General features: G+C 46.0%; 1 protein-coding gene across 12 annotated transcripts in view; it reads right to left on the bottom strand.

Moving 5' to 3' along the window:
* Positions 1-21853, bottom strand: part of CASK (peripheral plasma membrane protein CASK) — a 217423-nt gene that overhangs the window by 119630 nt on the left and 75940 nt on the right. The window lies entirely within an intron of this gene.

Here is a 21853-nt window from a genome sequence, read left to right as displayed (position 1 = left end):
TACGAAGTACTAAATGACTCCTCCAACGGGTGGTTGTCAGCGAACGGCAACCGCAGAACCGTATTCCGCGGGCTATAAACTGAAGCGTGCGACGGCACTTTCCGATCCTCGGGAATCACAGTTCGACGACGAAGTCCGCGACATAGATTCTCGCCGCTTCGTGGGAAACTGCTCTGTTATCGCGCCGGTGGCATCAGCCGTTCAATCGTGTATGGAAATTCAGATCGAAAGTAAAGGGAAGCTGCCCACGCAATTCCCAAAACCACGCGACCTCGTGGATATCGTAATAGTATACGTAGAATCCGGCTGAACATCAATTCGCACACTGCATATTACTGAACTGAACGCGTGGGCGACGCGCGAAACCACCCTAATCTCATTCTGCGAACTGAACCTGCTACCCCAATTATTTTCGGTTATCAATTCTCGAGCGTACTACGCACAATGACGTTTATAAGGTAGAGTGGATATATATTGCTCAAAAGAGTTATGGCATAGATAATTTATTGCCGAAAATTGGCCAACTTTGACTGGCGACTACTTCGCGAGAAATTATTATAGACTAATGATTTTTTTTTTCAAAATGAAGCTTCAAGTCTCTACTTTAAGAATGTATCTCCATTTTTGGCATGCGATGCACCCCAACTCCTGTAACCCCTGACATCTGAGGGCATGTTTGGTTTACTGAAAATTGCAGAGTTTGACGGAATGCACGGACGTGGACAATTTTTTTCGGGGACGCCGTTTGCATCGTCATAAAGTTCAAATCTTTCCCTTTAATTTGAAAAAAAAAATGCAGTCGCCATAATTTTTTTTTCGCAAAGTTACAGCCCTTCAAAAATATTGTTATTTTTGGCCTTCGGGCACAGTAATTATTGACTGTGGAATTGACGAACCATGGGGTTCTTATCTCTTCTGTCACGGACACACACACACACACATGCGTGCACACTTGGCCCGAAGGCCAAAAACAACGATATTTTTGAAGGGCTATAACGTTGCGAAAAAAAATTGTAGCGACTCCATTTTTATTTCAAATTGAAAGGAAAGATTTGAATTTTATGACGATGTAAACGGCGTTCCCGAAAAAGAATTGTCCACATCCGTGAATTCCGTCAAACTTTGCAATTTTCAGTATACCAAACATACCCTCAGATATCAGGGGTTACAGGAGTAGGGGTGCATCGCATGCAAAAACGAAGATACATTCTTAAAGAAGAGACTTCAAGCTTCATTTTGAAAAAAAAAATCATTAGTCTACAATAATTTTTCGCGAAGTAATCGCCAGTCAAATTTGGCCAATTTTCGGCAATAAATTATCTATGCCATAATTCTTTTGAGCAGCGTATATCGTTCGAGCTAACAAAATTCCAAGCTCGAAATAATTTAATTCTCTTTCTTCTCTCTTAAATAGAATCGGGCGCTATAAATATTCGTTGAAAAAATTATTTCATCAAATAATACATATGCGTTTGTAACAACAGAGGAAAAATATTCTCTCTTTCCCCCTTCTCTCTCTCTCTCTCTCTCTCTCTCTCTCTCTCTTTCTCTCTCTCTCTCTCACTCTCTCTCTCTCACTCACTCTCTCTCTCTCTCTCTCTCTCTCTCTCTCTCTCTCTCTCTCTCGCGTGTGCGCGCGCATATATTAAAAAAATACCAGGATTTATAAAAATATATATCGATATAGGTGGTATTGCATTTGCAAAATGTTGCATTATTTGTAAATACAACGACGACAATGCGTCACCTCGCACTGTTTCTCGCACATGTAACTGCATACGAAATACTCGAATTACATTTTACACGCATGCCTATGAAGTATTTAACGTGCAAACGACCGCGGTTACGCGGAGACTCGTTGCGGGACTTGGTAGTTTTCTGAACGCTCGTATAACCCGCTATAATTTTATTTAACTCCGGAATTTGATATTCAGCTACGCGAAATTTGTGCCCGCGAAGTTTCGGCCGGACGAAATTTACCAGCGGGATAATCTCCGGCACGATAGCGCGAACGTCGTTGTCACCGGCGCTTTTAATTAGGAGTCACGCCCTTGAAACGGTTACGCGAATTTCCTACGGGCGAAATTCGGCCCGTACATAAAACGAAAACGTACGTAGCGCCCTGCGCGGTTTATCTTCCGTTCTATTTGCGTTTAGTATACTAATTGAATCGTTGTCCCACGGGGCACGTGCGCATCGTGCGAAAAGCTCCAAGCAAGTTTCAATGTGACAAGTGTTTTTACTAATCCCGAAAATATCGCGCCGACTGGCGCAACAAACTCCACCTTTTAACGAGGTTTTCAGCCACGATGACATTTTCACGAGATACTTCACGATGGACGAACATGTCATGTACTCGCGATGTAACATGTAACACGTACAGGACGGGAGGAGAAATGTTGGGAGCTCGAAATATTTCGGACATGGAGTATGTTTGGAAAAAAAGTGCACGAGAAAAAAATTACATTTATTACTCTAGAATGTGTCACGTGGTTAAAAATTTGATTTAACAATAATTTATGTCGAATTCTCAGCTTCGTCGCTCTCTCCTTCTCTGCCTCTTTCTCTCACGGTGCGCTGCAATGTGTACGATTTCACTAACCAATTGCAGTATGCAGTCGGTCCGCGTACCTTAACACGCTCTGTCCATGAATACATTTGCCGGCATGCGGTGCAAGTAAGGTGACGGTTGCATAACCGATGATCACGCAAGTCTTGGGACCGGATAACTTTGTGCATAATTCAACGCTTCGCGTCTGTCTTTCGAGATTCGCTAACGTTAATATTCTCAGTTAAAGCCCGTCGATAATCTGATTTTACGACTTATTCGTTTTAGACAGCAAACAAACGTAGAGATGTGTGTAACTTTGTCTCATATAGCGCGATAGGAACACACAGAGAGAATGTTACAGCAAAACTTGTTACTTCACGAGATACTATTTTCGATACTGATTATTTGTCGAAATGTTTGTTCCTCTTCGATCGATCGCGATCAGTCTCTTAGCAAGATAAACTACATCCTGTAATCTTGTATCATCGGGAGACCAGAGTAGTGAAATTGAAAAGAATTTCATACGAAGAAAGCTATGATAATCCTCTCTCGGTATATGAAAAAATACGGTGATCATGCGAAGAGGAATAGTCAGAGTGCCCGTTACTTCGTTCCAGCGGAAGATCTCCCGGTAAAAGATGGCGCCATTTCCTATCTCGGAAAAGCCTCGTAATCCAAACTGATGAATTCCATTTTCATCAACAAGCGCGCTACCAGAGAAGGTTGCACTTCCGACTATCGCGCGACTCGCGAGAGCTTGCCGCGCGGCTTTATTCGTCGGCGCGCTCACATTCGTCTTGCATCGCTGCGAGTTATTTTCGGTTACCACTCGATCGGAGATAAAGTATTCCGGCCACTGCGCCCGAATTGTTTCGCTCTTCCTTGTGTATGGGATCGGGCAAAACGCGTGAATTTATCCCGTACTTGTCGATAATAAAAAAAAAAAAAAGGAAAGTCGTGCGTGGAGAAAAAAAAGCGAAATCATATATCCATTATGAAACTAAACTTGATATTCTATGCACGTTTCGCCGGAGCAAGTGATGCAAAATTATTCAACACCGTGATAGAATGAATTAACAATTGCTTGGGAAATAATAGACCTCCATTGTGGAGAATGATGTTATAAAATAAAAAATTAATTTACCTCGCGTAGATTAGGAGTATCGAATCGTTTTATCGCTTATACGTATTATGTCTTTGTTGATGAAAGTGGTGAAGGCGAGCTCACAATGGCAATTTGCGAAGGTACCAGGTAAAGGTAAAGCTTCGGGTATTATTGCTCAAGTGATGTCTTTAGATGATACTGTCTATAATGACGGTTCAGAGTCTTGCTAGGAAAGAATTTCAAGTCGCAAAATTCTCAAATAATCCACCTCCGTTTTCAATATCTTCATTGGGGAAATTTATATCACCTCAACGAGATGATATAACTTCAACAAGGACATGACGCCCAAAGATAGAACTTTTAATGATAAATGGCTCTTAAACTTGCTCAACACTAAAGTACCATCCGTAGTCATAGAATTATTTCATCTTGGAAATAAACTTAGTTTGCCAACTTCGACAAATAGCACAAGAGACTATTCTAGAATTCATCAAGCGCGCACCTCGGTGCAAATATTTACAAGATTTTAATAGAATTCCGATTCTCGACTGTGTGTGTGTGTGTGTGTGTGTGTGTATGTGTGTGTGTGTGTCGATCTTGTTAACGGCATATAATTTAATTAAAATAAAATCTCCGATCGCGATCATCGCCGAGCGCTTTTCCTTCGGAGAAATATCGGCGCTTATTATTCGTAGTTTGAACGTGTTCCGACCCAATAGATCCGAGGAAGACGGCGGGGCGTTAAAGCGTGAAGAAAGTAATATCGCAGTCAGGACGCGCGATATTTTGATATAAAAGAGTCGCATTTGTATACACGTCTCCCCGGGTCTCTGCGAGAGACCCTCATAAGAATATATCCAATGTCGAAAAACAGCAGTCGGAACTTTATCTTTCCGACAAAATTCCCCAAACTATCCCATGCGCTATTCGAGATATTTAATTATAGAAAATTTGCCGCCTAACAGAGAGGGGTTCCGGGCCGCTTCTATCCGAGCGTAGAACGCTGTGACGTAACCTTCTTTTTACTCCGAAGTATCACGGCGTATAAAAAGATTTCCGAAGAAAAGATCGAAAAATCGATATCCTTTCATGCGCGCTTTTTTATCCGCCTCACGCAAGCGAGCGAGAGCGCCCCGAGGTCGAGGGCATTTTGTCGAAAAAAATTGCGCGCTTTCACGAGCGCGCGCGCGTCGTGACGCACGAGAGAACGCGCGAAAGGACGCGCGTTCATAAGCGACTGAAGAGCCTAAAATTCACCTCCGTCTCATCGAGAAGCATCTTGTTTCTGGGCCGCGACCTTTCGCCTCCACCTCCGCCGCCGGCCGGAGGTTCTAATCAGCGCGGGGCGGTTGCCAGTCTTATTGCAGCCGCTACCTCCGTCAGATTGCTGACGATCCCGAAATCCTGCACTTCGCGCCGGCGAAATGCAACACCGCGCCCGCGGCTCCCTTCGTATCTGGGTTAATACCGAGCAACGAGCTCAATGCCGAACTTTATTAATTCCCAGGAACGCGGCGGCGGCGCGGGCGGCTCGCTCGTCATCGAGCGCCGGCAACCCTTTGCATGGCGCGCCGTACGTCGTTAACGATTTTCTGTCAATGAGAAGCGGCAGTCGCGCGCCGCACACATCGTTTCGCCGGACGGTCTGCGTCGATGCGTCCGCCAGACGGAGCCAGAGCGGAGCGAAGAAACACGTATGCACGTAGATCTGCACTTGTACGCGTCGCGGTCGCGTCGCCGAGATCTTCGCCGCGGCCACGATTGTTTCGGCCAATTAACGCGCGCGCGCGCGCATTAATTGGCCGCCGATCAATTCGAGCTCGCGCTTTCTCCCAGAGCGCCTCTAAATCTCACCGGGTCAAATTACACGCCTCCGCATTACGCTACGTATTGCGCAACGTGCCTTAGGCAATGCACGCACGCACGCACGCACGTACGTACGTCGTTGTTGAAATATGCACGCGACCGGTGCACCTGCGCGCTGCGCGTGAGCGTACGGCTTTAATTACATCGCGCCCCCGCTCAACAACAAGGAGACAGCATATTGCCCACCTTGAATACGGACGCGACGAGCGCCGTACGGCAGCCTTTTCAAGGACAATCATATTTCCTTTGCACATCGCCGCAGCCGTTTCCGCGCGCACGACGCGAGAGATTCCCCGCCGTCGTCGTCCTCGTGCGCTGCTTAATCCCCCCTCGGAATCCCGTTGATCCTGAGTGTTTTAATTAGAACGAGCTGCGACTGCGTGCAGCGTCGAAATGTCCGTTGAATAATTCACCTCGGCCTGCGCGGACGCCACGGGGCACAGAAGACGCTCCAGGTGTGTATCTCAGGTATGTAAACAGCAAGAGCAAGCGAGTGAGCGAAAGCGAAGCCGCGTTGAGTAATATAATAATCAAATTGTGACGAGCGCGTTAAATATTCCTAGTCGTGTCTAGCCTTTTGGGCTAATTAATACATTACGAATTCGTTCGTTTTGTGAATCCGTTCGTGAACTCCAGCCAATTCACTTCTTGCTGAGGTGGATTCGAGAATTAGAAGTAAATTCGAACATCGCGCTAGGCCTCAGCTGTCTTAACATGCGGCGAGCGAAAGTTGAGGACGCCATTCCGCCGCCACCTAGCCCCTCTCGGGAGTTCTCTACATCATCCAAACGTAAACGAATCGATTTTACTTGTGGCAAGTGCTCGCTCGATAACACCAACATTCTTGCCACGATAGAGTGTCGCGTTCTATACGAGTGGCTACAATGCGAAATCCAAATTGAAAAATCTTTCGCGAATGCGTGCGAGGCTCTTGCGGAATGTGAGGACAACACATTACGCGTATCGTGTCATGCGCGAGTGTTGGAAAAAGAAAGGAAGAGAGAGAGAGAGAGAGAGAGAGAGAGAGAGAGAGAGAGAGAGAGAGAGAGAGAGGAAGAGAAAAAAGTGAACGCTCGGAAGAATAATCGCAGGACTACGGATTTATCGTCGAGATGAATGCTTGTAAATTGTTTTCTTGAACATCGACTGCCGTCGGAAATTTTGCTCGAGCAAATACTAAGCGCGGCAAGTGGTTCCGTCGGGATGACATAAGCTGATGCGACAAGGTAATCCGCGTGCGAATTTTATTCCGCGTCGCGGAGACGGAAAATTGAAAAATATGTGCGACAGTCAAAACAAGGCGGATCGATATTCGCGTGGAGGTTAAATATTGCATTAGCGAACGCCACGGCGCTATATCCTCGAATGTATCGTTAAGTTCTCGATACGACTTCGTCGACAATACCAATCTCCATCGTTTTCGACACTTCTTTTTCACGCGAATAATACATGCAAGCCCGCTTAGCACAGGTATGACAGTTATCAGAGAGAAATAGACGGATGTAAATGACATAGGTGCGTTTAAAGGGCAAGGACACGTCGTTGTCGCCAAGCCATTTCCCCTTTATCAGTGATCCCCTTTTTCAATTAATCTCCCCCATGTCGCTGGAGCGTTTCGCTCCAGTGTCGCTCGTTTCACATCCCTTCGGGCTTTGGGCCCTAAAATCATTTTTGTATCTCTACTGATTAAGCAGCCAAGCAGTTGTCGTTGTGAATTTATCCTATGGAGCGATTCATCAAGTCCCGCATCTTTCCGCCGCACTCTCTTAAATATGAATGTCAATTACGAATGCTCTCGATTTAGGTCGAGTGTTTCTCCCGATGTACGCGTTGTTATCGCCGGTTTATTCGGTTTGTTTGCCAGGAAAAATGTACACACGCGCTTGTACACGACATTTCATACGTATAGCACGTGGAAGTGCAAACGCAAAAATTAAAACGTAAAACAGGCTCAACGATGCCCGAATCAAAATTTCCATAAATCGGGAGCCAATTCGTATCGGATAGACACCGCGATGAAAGCCGCACGGTATCGTTTCTTCTCGTGTACGTGATTCACACATACACACGCACACGTTTCAACAACATTTCGATATCGCAAACAACGTTGGGGAGATAGTCATTCATAATATACGTCGAAAATCCGAGTGCATAAGCCAGCTCATTGGTACATGGAAATCCGATAGCAACGAGAATTTTACAATTTTTATGAGCTACCTGTATTAAAAAATCTGGCTATTTCCGAGTACATCAACGTGTTTTCGGAAAGAGCGTAACCTACACACGAGATACAAACAGATATAAACATTTCCGTGCCAGTAACCACGAGCCATCACCCACCGCCGTCGATTAAGCCGTATTCAATATCGGTTAACGTTCGTGGCAGCATCCGTATCGTTAATGACCCCCAGAGGTAGTAATGACCAGTCTTGATATCGATTAATCATTTGGCGACGGACAAAGATTAGAGGATCAAGCAGTCGTGTACAAAAAGTCCCAACAGGTCGGATTATCACGCTCACAATCATGCTCAATAGAGGCAGCTGAGACGAGCAGTCATTGAAACATTTCGAAAAGGCCGGATCCCCTTCGCACGATGATCCGCATGAAGGGTGCAAGGAAATTCAGTGTCAGGTGAGAAAAAAGCACACAGACTCGCACGCGCGCAGAGAGCCCATTCGGCCCGTTAAAGAAGAAGAGATATGAATTTTGACGAGGAAGTAGAATTTTTGATTTTATCCCGCGAGAATTTTGTCCCTTTCGTCGCGTTTAACGCGTAACCGCAAGTTTTATAATACGGAATTTCATATATACCGGCTTGAAAAAGAAAAAAAAAAAGGGAAGAGGAGAAGCAGGAGCAAAGTCTTCTTACGAGTACGTTATATCACATATCGACATTATCTGCGGAAATTGAAGTTTAATTCGCAATATACAGCTGCGAAAGCGGCGTGCTCTTGGAGCGTAGGAAAATATAAATCTCAGTGCATACCTCGGGAGAGAATCTCCCACGGATCGAGTTGAAAATTTTAATAACTATTTATCTAAAAATCTGCGCTCCCGCACACGGACAGTATCATCGAGTTCTCTGTGAACGCCTGCGCGGCCGCGTATTTTACATGATAAAGTGAAAGCGTGTTAATTCGAGGCTCTCGCGTGGATCTAAATCGAAACTGAAGTAACGCATCTTACCGCCAGCATTCATCACGATGCCTCTCGCCGCAGCGGCTTCGAGGTCACAAGGGCAAGTGACCAGACGCCCTATTCAGTCCGATGTATACGATTAAATATTTACCAAAAAGTAATGAAGCTCTGGCAGCGGAGAGAGTTAAAAAGAGAGAGAGAGAGAGAGAGAGAGAGAGAGAGAGAGAGAGAGAGAGAGAGAGCGAGAGGTATCACTGCGGAGATTGTGAGGCAGGGAGTAATGGCCGATGATGAAAAGAGGGAAAGACAGCCTACATTCGCGGGAGCTTTTCACGCGGACAGTTGGCGGTCATAGGACGTGGCTGGATGAACTAAGAAGACACAGAGAGAGAGAGAGAGAGAGAGAGAGAGATTATAACAAGTCGCGCGATACATGCGGAGCACAGAGTGGAGCCGAGTGGTTCGCAAGGGGGACCCACTTTCGCTTTGCACGATGCTAATGTATTCCATTGAAGACGGCTAACGCGCTGGTAAACCAACAACAGGCCTCTACCGTGTTTTGAATAATGAGTGTTAGCCGCCGTCGCAGTCATCATCGATTTGCTATCAGTCGGCGCGGCCAAATTGGGCCGACCGCGCTATTTAAAATGCTAAAGACGCGGCGACGGTCGGCTCGGACACGGAACAGCGGTACGTATTCGCACACACGTCACCGAGGTAAAGGGAGAGGGAAGGGATTTATGCACTCGGCTCTTCGTCATAAATCTTCCGCGGGAAATGAAAAGCGCCGCTCGTCTCTCGTCACACTCGGGATATCGGTCTGAGAATTGAAACGGTTGTGTGACCGGCGCAGCGTGTCAACCCTTTCGCTCTGAATGATGACCGCGCGACTGGCGGCGATATGGTGCGAATCATCATCAACATCGCTTTGCATTACGTCGGCTACCGAAGAGGAAGGTTGAAAGGGATGTGTTTGAGCAATTCGAGGATCGCGCGAGATGGACTGACTCTTCAGTCAATCGCTGGGATTTGCAAAGACTAATGTCGTCGTGTTTCATCGAATTGCGTGAGATATCGCGCAAACGATGCGCTTTATCAGAGTAGGCGATTTTGTTATCTGCTCGAATATATTTTCGAATCGAACATTGTGATACAATAACGTGTTAATGTGTTAATTTACGCTGACAGATCCCGCTTGGGTTCCCGTTCAAATATCTATAAAAATACTGTAATAGAAACGATAGGATATGTATCATTAAAATAACATGTTAGATTTATCGAGCATGCTGGGAGCCTCACGCGTGAATTCAGTGTGACAGTTCAACATGTGCTGAGAAAAAAGATGTATTTTAATTAAAATACATCTCTCCGCTCGCGGTAAAAGTAATAACGGGGAGAAGTCTGTCTGATGGGCAAAATCCGCGCAAAAATCGCGCCAACGTTCTTATGAACGGCGCTCTCTCCTATCGGCTTTTTTCCAGCGCGATCGCTGATACCGCATCTGAATTTCCAAGATATGTCAAGTTTTTGAATGAGACGACGTCGCATTGTGTCCGAGCGCGATTAAGATGAACGCGCTTATTATTGTAGCCACACACACGCGAGTTATCGGCATTATAGGGCCTATGGAACGCGTCATCGCGCGGTTTCACAATGTTACCTGCGTTATGAACGCGAAGGCTGCCTTTCTCCATTGTCGCGAATAGAAAACGCGCCGCGCAGTCATTCGCGCTTACACACGCTTACATATATAGTCACACACGTACACACAGGCGCGATGTAAACCGTAGAAATATAAATTTCGCGTCGGCCACACTGCGGCGCGATTCATTTTTTGACGATCCGCGTGACATGCGGATCGGTAAATTTACGACATCGAAATGTCATTTAAATCGACGAATGTGGCCACTGACGCATTGACGGTTATGTCTATCGGATGCTTCTTTCTCTTTACGTGGGACGCATTCAGCATTTTATAATGCAGCCTTGGTGACTGCCATAAACAGATATTTCGTTGTATCTTGAAGCCGCGCACCATGTCCGTGATCAGCCGCATGCTACTCTCTTCGTCAAGACTATCCGTGCCTCTATTGATCTCCTTTTTTCTTTAACTTGCGCACTACAGCACGCGAGTTAAAAAAGAAAATCTTTAACAAGGTCTGCGCGAAGTTGTAAAAGCGTTGAAGATGAAGCGTGAGAACAGCGAAAAACTGGCATGAAAACATCTCTCTTTGCGATGAAAATGGAAAAGCAGAAAGGGCCACGCGTAAGAAGAAAGGAAAGAAAAGCCAAAAGTTCCTAAGAACCGTCATTTGCATTCCTAACGCTCCTATCCCTTCCTCTTTATTTCTCTCTCTCTCTCTCTCTCTCTTTCTCAACTCCCCCCTCTCTCTCTCTCTCTCTCTCTCTCTCTCGTAACGATCGATCACGAGTCATTGGTATTTTTCAGCAGATGTCGTCGAACTGATTTCTCGCCACAATAACGGGACGCAGTTTTCCATAGCGCGACACTACGTCTATCGTAACGCGGAATAACGGCGCGCCGTTCAAGGTACACATCGATTATGGAAATACGACTTTTTTGGATCTCTGATAAACGAGTCGGCCGCTGCGGCAGAGACGCATTAAACAGATTGTGCGCTTCTCGAGGGGCGGCGCGCAAATACGAAGAAGCACGACGGCAACGATGAAAATCACCATAATTGCGCGATCATTGCATCGAGCTTCGCGATTTGCGCTACGCCGTGGAGGTATAATTGCACTCGACCATGCGGCCCTCGTGGTCTTTGAAGATGCAATCTCGAAATTATTACGCGCATATACACGAGAAGAGAGAGAGAGAGAGAGAGAGAGAGAGAGGGAGGCGGGGGCGAAACAGAAAGAGAAAGGTCAGACCTTTGTCTTGCCGCGAAATATCGAATTCCCCGCTTGAAGATTCCTTACTGGAACATAAGTCACATCCTCGCCGCAATAACAGTAAAGTTTCTCGAATTGCATACTTTCTTCGCAACCGGCATAAAAATTGTTTTCTTATTCCTCCCTTTATCTTTCGGGCACATATCTTTGGTCAATATTTTCAACATGCGTTATTTGACGCCACTGCGACGATCATGAGTCGCCGTGCCGGCGCACCCGTTTGTCACAAGGACGAACATCTTATTTTTCGACACTCCTTGGAATTTATTTCCTATAAAATCGAATGTCCAACTACTGTCTATCGCGTGAGACCGTGATGTAAAAATTGATAGCCGTTTGAAAATCGTCCACAAATTACCCACGTTAGAAAAAGATTATCACTTGTAAAAATATTATCTCGACACTGCGATAAATGTATTCTTACGAAAACAATTTGAAAGATTTAGGTATCGTGAGGAAGTTCGCAGAGAGAGAGAGAGAGAGAGAGAGAGAGAGAGAGAGAGAGAGATCCACTACTTCGTCTATCCGTTTGAATGTATCACTTTTATACTTCGGACACGCAAAATGGGGACACACAGATAGATGTAGCACTAAACGCGCCCCGAGACTACGAATCGAGGACTCCGAAAAATATCAATCTTCCGCCGACGAGATAGCGAGAATATTTTCCGTGGAGGAGCGAACGCGTTTATCTGCGCGAAAGTTTTCACGCGTGCATGCCGTACCCGTAACAAATGAAGGAAGACGGCGGCTAAATTGCCATCTAAAATTCCTGCCGTGCCGGGGACGTGAACAATCTTCCGGGCGGCGGGACCTCGTTTGTCGACGTGCTGCATCGGCGAGTTCGAAGGATATTCTGTTGTGCGATGGAACATCGCGTCCGGTGTGTGCGGAAACAGTTAGTCCGTTTAGACAATGATTAGTCCTCGAGGGAAAACGACGATGGACGAAGGCAAGTGCTTAATTGCTGTCCTCGGTAGCCGGCTGCCGTGGAGATAGGTGCTCCACTTAGTACCATAACGAGAAAGTGAGATAGAGCGAAAAGGAATCTCATTGACTTTACACGTTTACCCACTCCGTCAGAATCCCCTCGCGCCGCAGTGTGCGTTTACATAATGAAAGAGGCTACAATCTAACAAGAGTGGGCGTACGAGGTCCGAAAGGAGGATATCGGTCGACACATATGTTAGCTGTGGGTGATTAGTTGAGATAAATCGTCGCCGAGCTGGTACATTGGTATACGGTATAACAAAAGGAAAGAAAAGGACAGAGACTCTCGGAGGCTCGAAAGCGCTCACGACGACGGCGAGGGTTGCGCGAAGATACATCTCAGGCTTGAAATATATCAAATCAAAAGTTACACCTTAATGTAGCAGCTTAATGTAAACGATCGCCTTCTATTCCGGCGCAGAAGAAAGAATCCTATATTCCGCGGCTTCTCTCTAAGTGATATACAACAGTTGCTGAAATTTACGATCTCCGCTGTGCACATAGAGCTGCTAACCGTATAGCTATGTAGTAACTTTTCCTTCGGGAAACGGGAGATTAAGCAGCCGCAGAGCCAGAGGGTCATAGTTTCAGCGGAACATATTGAAGACCAGTCGCCACTATCGAGGTCAACGTGGCAAGATTAATTCCTGGTTTGTATAGCGGCTGTAATCCTTCGACGAGCGTATTAATATTGTTATGGAAACCGTCAACACCGCGACAAACCTCGGTCCGTGTATTACGGGCAAGATGACGTTGGGCGTGAATTTCCTTCGAGATCTCTCGATTATTAAGCATTTTGCGCTCCTCAGCACTCACGTGCCCGAGACACACAAGCACATGTGCGCGAGCCTAAGAATGCAATTTCTGTCGCGAGCAAGAACATATGTTACACGCCGAGTTACCGGAACAAACGTTACTTTTCTCATTTTTCACTTCGACATAAATAAGCCTGAAGATTCGCGACTTTTCAGCATTTACGACGTGAGGACTTGTTTGGGGATAGAAGAGACTCTCGAGCAGTCAAAATAGATTCCGCCAGCATTCCTACGCATAGTTCAGCGCGCCAGAAGATGCGCAGTCACGTACGAAATGGAGCAAATTGTATTTCCAGCGAAAGGTTCGCGTAAGAGACGCCGTCTCCCTATGAAAGATTATGCATATTCATAGAATGTACATACATATACATATAAAGGGTGTCCCAAAATTCACGCAAGAAGTAATTTTGATAGAAAACACAGGTTTATAATTAAGAATTGTAAATTTTTTTTCGATTCATAAAGTATACAGTATAGGGTTATGTACGGAATAGCATATCGGGTAGATGGCCTCCACGGCTTTGCTGGCACATATGCACTCTTTTATTGAAATTTTCCATTTTGCATAAATGTGGCTGAATTTCGTTGATACAGCGCTCAATTTCCTCCTTCAAGGCGTGGGTTAGGGTGGTCGTGGGCTCGTTGGCATAAACCTTGGACTTCAAAAAACCTCAAAGAAAAAAGTCCAACGGCGTTAAATCGCATGATCTGATCACCAAAACGGGAAATTACACGACCAGGAAATGACTCGTGCAGTAATTGAATTGTTTCTCGGGCTGTATGGCATGTGGCACCGTCTTGTTGAAACCGCATGATGTCGTCCACATCCATATCTTGCAATTTAGGCACAAAAAACTGGATTATCATGTCGCGATAGCGAGCACCATTAACTGTTATTGCCTGACCAGCTGCATTTTCTTCCGAAGAATGGTCCGATGATGCCTCCAGCCCAAAATCCGCACCAAACAGTGACACGTTGTGGATGCATTTGTTTCTCAACAATCACTCGTGGATTTTCTGAACCCCAAATGCGACAATTTTGTCGATTAACCAAGCCATCAAGATGAAAATGAGCCTCATCGCTGAAGATGACTTTGTTCGCCAAACTTTCATTATTTTTAAAATATTGCTCAACAATGAAAACGCGTTGTTCTTTCGTGTAGCACTCCATTTAAAAAACCCTGAATTGTCAGAGCTGTCACGCTGTCTCTTTTTTAGCAACACTTTACCGCACAAATGGCGCAAAATTCAAATCTTGCGTGAATTTTGAGACACCCTTTATATATATGACAATACAGGTTAGCCGACTGTCACACTTGATTTCGTACTCAAACACACAAGTGCAATTTAACCCTTTAACGCCCGAATTTTTTTATAAGTGTTTTAAGAATAAAATTTGAGTTTTTTTAAACTGAGACTATAAGTAGTGATAACCACAAAAAAATATCAGAATTTTATATCTACGAATAACTACCTTTCCAAGCAGAAACTGCTTCCAGAAGCGAAAAATACGCCTGATCGGATAAATTTTTTTCTTTAGTTTTAATAATATCTTAACAAGATCTAATAGATCACCATTTAGATAGTCAATCGTCCCTTCATTTTTCGCCGCATAAAAAACGTATAAAAGACGTAGGTCACGAGGTTTCACGAAAATAGCTTGATTTCTTGATTTTCGTGTCCACCATATTGGATTCGCCATTTTCAATTTTCTTTTATATTCTTTTAATTTCACATTTTGCATCTGAGAAAGCTTCCAAATGTATAAAATTATAACAGATACCAATCTATTCATTTATAGTGCACTTTTAGATGTCAGTAACAATGCTAACCATGCCTACTTGGAATTTGACAAAACATGTTATCATTAAAACTGAGCTAAAAACAGACTAAACCGAATCTACCATTTTTTAGAAGAAGAATTCACCTTTACAGTGATGCAAAGAAAAAGAAAATGTCTCCCTTCTTGACTAAGTTATGGATTCTTAAATGCGTTTCTGGTAACTATAGTAGTAACCAGTAGGCGTTAAAGGGTTAAAAAGATGTGGGGCCCAAGTGCGACATAATTATTCGATGAGGAAACTGAACTTTTATATATCGTTGATGCGTATTCACGTAATATTTATTTATTTATTTATTTACTTGTTTGGACGGGGCAAGAAACGCGCGCCGTTGTCTCGGAGAGATGTAAGCATGCATACGCTTCCAAAGATACGACGGATGGGAGCGTGATAAACGTACAGCAAGTACTTCAACCAAGTCTACATACGGAATATAATTTTGCGCTTGATAAGTGCGTCTGGAATGAATCGCGTTGTTGGAGCCTTCAGCTCTTTCCGAATTCTCGCAGCTTCCGACTTGCTTTACGCGTGACTTTCTTTCGCCACGGCGGATCCCCGGGCAATGGCTTACGTCGGAGAATTCGTTACATGTCGATAATCGTGGGAAGGGCGGATTTATAACACGCGTCAAAGGGAATTCTCTAACGTCAAAGGGAATTTTCGAAACGTCAGCGAAGCGTATACGTGTGCGCTGAGTTCTTCCAGGGGTGAGCGTCCAGAATTCCGATGCGTGAAAAGTTCTTGGCACGGACCGTCGGATATACGGACGGCTCTCGCGTTTTCTTATCTCGCAGCGACGCGGCCGAGGACAGAAAAGTTTCGGAAGAAAGCGGGATCGCATTATCGAGGCATCGGCAAGTAACGTCTGAAAGTTGATACTCGCAGTCGTGCGCGTACGGAAAGACCGAAAATTCGCGGGCGAAATCGCGCGTGAGTTACCGCTCGTTTCGCGCTCAATCCGGAAATCCGACGCGACGCGTCTCGTCGGCCGACCCGGCCGACTCTTACGTAGGCGAAGTACGTGACGCGTGATGCGAATACTGATTTCGGATGTATTCGGAGCGTAATACGCGAGCATGATCTCCAACATACGTCTGTGAGAGATACGTCCGAAGGACTTTCCTTATGATACAGGCGGAGTGTGTCCGGGAGCAACAACGAGCCGCTCATGTAGATGAAAGTCGGCCATCGATCAAAAGCGCATCTGAAAAAAGGCGGCCAAAGGACCGCAACATACAAGGCTAAACTATATCTAGTATCCATTACGGATACTTCGTGAAAATGCTATTCTTTCCCGTTCATTCATAAACCCTGTCCTAATTCGACGCATATTTATAAGTGGGAGTTGGAGATCTCTGCGTAGAAAATGTGGAGCAAACTAATTACATTCAAATTAGTTCCTTAAACCAGGTAATCGTTTAATGTCCGATTTTGTAGACGGCACAGAGACTCTCTCTGCATGACGGCACTGACTCCTCGCCATCATAAATAAATTACGTTAGTATCTTCTTTATTGCAACGTTGCACTTTCAACTAGCTATTCTTTCCATTTACTGTTTCTTTGCTTTTATTCCTCTTTCTCTCTTCTGCTGTCAAATGTCGAGACAACTTTTCACATGAAAATACTGTCCGGTATATGTGTAGAGTGCTACATATGTATACATGTCAAAAATAACATTTGATGAACGAGAAATAATTCGATGTCACATATGTCACTTGCGCAATCTAGTGACAATTTTCCCTCTAATTTTCGCATCAATCAATAGCGAGTTAATTAATAATAAATTTGCATGAGCACGAAATGTCATTATCCATTATGACCGTGCAGCATATGGTTTGGATAAACTTATTAATGCCTTTTATATGCCTTTATAATATAATCAACGGAGGGATATTTCACGTACATATATATTCCCTGGCAACATTCAAGATACAAAGAACTGATTATACGAAATTTCAATAATTTCTGAACGAAAATTGTGACGAAAAATATGAAAAACATTGCAACGCTGTTTCTCCGTTTACATGAAATAAATGTCAAAGGAGAGTGCGCGAAAAGAATATATCTCAGTAAAATCACTGGAAGCAATTGTAAGTTGCAGAAAAAAGTGTGTCACACGGATACATGCGGATGTGAAATTTTTATCGCGAGCTTTTTGGAAGAATCGCGCGCATGTTGGGACAGTCAGCCATAAAGAAAATATATTACGAATAAGATAAATGAAACGAAATGTTGCGAGGTGTAGTGTGCTCGTAAATCAAAGAGTAGTTCCTTGATGGATCGCTTTTAGCGGCCTTTATATTCTTTTTCATTGCTTGTACCCATTTCTCCGCCGTCACCGAAATCTGGTTTGCTAACAGCTAACTATAATATCCAATCCCCACCGTAACGACAATTTAAGTCCCGTGAAATAGGATGTGTCTTGTTAGATACCTTCAAAATTTGCCTAATACTTGGAAGCCGGTATTTTGCTTGCGGTAAAGCTCGCGTATACGCGGAAGAAGAAGAAGCAGACGTGTCTTCTCTTGCGATACCTCGCAATACTGCAGACCTCATAGCCTCGTGTCACAGTTGGCAAAGCAAGAGACAAACAAGCAGTCCTTGCGGCGTAAACAGAGGTCCACTGTAAAATAATAATATGCCCGGACTAAAACGCATTAGGAAACAATGTTAAAAGCGTAACAAGCGTATCCGAGCAGAGAGCGGTATGTGTTGACGCTTTAGAGATTAAAAACGTTTTGCGCGCGCACGCGCATTTTCTAACGCCTCTATTTGCCGGTAACGGTAACGGTAACGGTACGAGTTTAATTGCACACGCACGTACACGATGTCGCGAAATGACGGGTTGCGGCAAATAGCGCGCAATGATCGTGCGTCGTATCAGCGAAATTGGAACGTGAAACGTTATCGCGCTTCGCTGCGGGTTTGTGCACTTGAAGCGGTGTCGCGGCTTTAAATCGCGGTGTCCGCTACGATGTCCATCGATCCGGCGATCGTACGCCGGCGTATTAATATCGCGTGCTATGCGAAACGCGGAATTTCCGGAACGTCGCGTCCCGTCACACACGCTCCCTTTGCTTATCAGATGAAGAGAACGGAGAAGAGTGAAGGGGGAAACGGCGTGAGACAAATAATAACCGTCGTGGCAGACGACAGGGGAAAATAATGCTGACGTCTAGGATCGCCGTTTTGGTACGAGGGGCACGTAAACCACGCGACATTGTAAAAGTCCTAGACAGAACGACGACTGTCGCCGGTGTTGCCCGTCGGCCCGGCTCGTGCAGGCGGGGGTAAGGAAGAATGAAGAGGGAGAAAACGCAGAGTGACATAAAGAAAAACGACGAGACGCGATGCGGAGTATGCTTGATGGTTGAAGGGAGCCTTGATAAATTGGGTTTCTCGCGATTACGGTGCCGTTAGGCGACGTAGCGTCGCTCGTACAATCCGCCAGACTAAAAGGTCTATATCTCTCGCTATCTCTCTCTCTCTCTCTCTCTCTCTCTCTCTCTCTCTCTCTCTCTCTCTCTCGACCTGCCCGTATGAAGCTTGAGAAAGTTTCAAGCCATTCTATATTCCCAAGGAATTCTTGACGCGTCTCATTTGGTTAAAACGCAATAACAAGTTAGGTCTCATAATTTGTATGCATAAAGGTAACGTTGTAAATATGAGGGTTCAAAGCGCACCGAGCACGCGCCGCGTTCCTGATAAAATTGTCGGCACCGAAGGACGGCGAAAGCTATCCAAAAGCTACATGTTGCGATGGACAGGAGGACGCAGGGTAATGGAGAATCGTGAAATTCAAATGTCTCCTTTTCTGCGGTAATAACGTTATTTTAACGTTAATATCGCTTTTGACAGAGGACAATGCAACAGAGGATATAAGGGGAAGGGGAAAATGAGGTTCGAACCGCGCGAGTAATCAAGAATTGTTTTTGCATTAAATACGCGGACGCCGCAATTTGACGGTGATTGCCATTGATAGAAATTACAAAAACATCAAACAGAGGCATTGTTCTGCGAGATAATTAGGTAATTTCACAATGACGATTGGTTTACCGCGTAATGACGCGGTGGACGACTTGTTTATTATAATCAAAGCTGTTAGACTTTTCGCGCTCATGCTTCGCGTACGTCGAAAATTCTGCACGAGTTTGACGCCGATTGCTCCCCGGCGAAATTGTGCGCGACTGATTGAACGCCGATTGATTCTCGCGAATATGAATGAAATTCATACCTCCGATAGATTTCTGACGACTTTTTCAAGCAGCCTATGAGTCACCAGAGACGTTTGTCGATATCGCGACGCTCCCGCGCTCGGAAAAATGTTCCCGAGTGTGAGCATCGTGCGCGCATCGTTCTCTCGACGATTCACCCTTCAAGATGAGACCTGCACACGCGCGCGTGTAATAACGCGCGTTTAGGTAACGTAATCGGGGCTCCTACGATCAGGACATTATAACGAGACGCGTTCGAGACGCGACGTATGCGCGCGCGTGGCAGTAGTCGCATCAATAACGCAAACGCGAATGCTCGATGTACGCGCACTCAGCAAGACCAATGGCCATTGAAGATGGCAGGTCGACATTACACGTCGTGTTCCGCAGCGTTTCTCATATCGCAACAGAGTTGAAACGCTCATGGTACGTTTCTAGGGTCTACATCCTACGGCCAGCCTAACTAGCCATACTGCGGTCGCACTTTCAGCTGCGGTCCGCAGATGTTGCCGCCGCAGCCACGTAGTAATCTCATTTACAAATTCGTCAAAGGGACAGCTCGGAGATATGGCGCTGTGCACCGGGGACCGTTATTACCTGCCTTACACGCACAAGACACGATATAATCGATCCCGTATTACCGCGGTCGGATAATGAGCTCCCGCTCATTCATTAAGACTCGGTGCTATCGCGCATCACCGAGACGTGAAAAGCCCGGGCGCATAATGGATACATAATTGCTACATCACAGCTGTTACAGCTGGCACAGCTCGGACTTTTGTCCGGCGAAATCGGATGATTACTCCATTCGAGTCCGAAGGATGCGGACGGTTCGCGGGAGTATCTGTTTGATGTAACCGTAGCCGTCGCGGGACGTAGCGCGCGCGCGCGGATGAACAAACGAAAATGTTAACGTGTTCGAGAGCTCCATTCGTCTCACCGTCACGACGTTCCAGCACAATGGAGCCGCGGCTACTCTGTACTCTCCCTGCCTCCCATCCGTGTCTCTCTTTCCCTCTCCCTCTCTCATGCGAGACACCTCAAATTAGCTCGTAAATACCGCGGAGCGTTCCCGCCGAGGAATTTAATTTAGACGAGAGTTCGGCGGACCTTTTCGTTTCGTGCGCGATTTCCGAAAAATATTCGCCCGGCGCGTCGTGCGTAGCTCATATTGGCAACATTAATTCTCGCGGCGTTGAGCGGTTCGGTGCGCCGCGTTGCGCCGCGGCAGTACGTTTTCCATTATTTTTCCGCACATGTGCGTCGCACCCCCGGCCCCGGCGCAGTTCCGTTTCTGGATGCGATTCTGCAGTGTTTTCCACGACTAGTCCGCAACCGCCGGGTGGTCGCGCGTGGTTCGCGAACACCACGGCGGGCTCGATGTACTTTTCTTTCCATGATGTGAATGCGGAGCGCCCTTGTACGCGCTTTTACGTAAAATTTCGGCGGGAGGGCAGGCGCGCGATAATGCGAGAGAGCAAATTTCCGCCTGTCACGTATAATAGAATTAGGTCCGCGCGCCGGCGATAGTCATTCCCTTCGCCCGCCCGCCCCTCCGAAGCGGGTATATTACGACGGCAGAATAAAATCTAGGACTCTCGATCCTTTGCACGCTCTCTCCTGTTATCGTTCCACCGTTGGCCAGACTCGTCGGTGCCGAGGTCTCGCGAAATGAAAGAATCGATCATCATCAATCGAGAATCGGGCACGGTCGTTCGGTCAAATCGCCGAGAATCTGCCGCGCCGGAATTACGCTACGAGCGCGCGCGCGCGTGAATACATCGTGAAATTTCGGAAAATCATACGGGGTTTAAATTGTTCGTGGAACGGGAACATCCGCCTTGGGTATTACGTAAATCCTCGCGTTAAGCCCCGGCGCGGAAAAGCGTGTGCTGTTTACCGAAACGCTCTGTAAACTTAGGCCAACAATGAACAGTAAGTAGATTCGCCCGAAACTTTGTGACAAGATGACTTTGGCAACGAATACGTCACGACTTAAAGCGGTGCAGCCGGCTCTCGCTCAATACGCTCGAGGGTGCCATGGAGGCCTCATTTCACACGACCTAACGTGACACGTACAGACGAGAGATGAGATGAAACGTGCGATCTTTGTATGTGAATCGAGACGTATTCTGCAGAAAATTTGCATGGGGGAAACGGGCGCTGTTGAGAGCGCGCGTTTCCCTCACCATCTCTCAGGCTCGCTCAGAATCGCGAGACTCGTCGTCGTCGGACGATAATCGGTAAGCGAGGATCAGCGCGATCGCACACAACCGTCCGCCGCTTCGCTGCTCCTCCAACCTCCAACAGCTCGTCGATGACAGCTTCCTACGCGCCGCGTATGAAACCGCACGTGAATTATAAAACATTTGCGTTTCACCGCGTGGAAACGCGTGGTATAAATCAAGCGGGA

This window comes from Harpegnathos saltator, unplaced genomic scaffold (genome assembly GCF_003227715.2).
Source record: "Harpegnathos saltator strain DR-91 unplaced genomic scaffold, Hsal_v8.6 scaffold140, whole genome shotgun sequence".
In the NCBI taxonomy this organism is placed as follows: domain Eukaryota; kingdom Metazoa; phylum Arthropoda; class Insecta; order Hymenoptera; family Formicidae; genus Harpegnathos; species Harpegnathos saltator.
The sequence above is the reverse complement of the archived record's forward strand: the minus strand, read 5'-3'. Positions and strand labels throughout refer to the sequence as shown.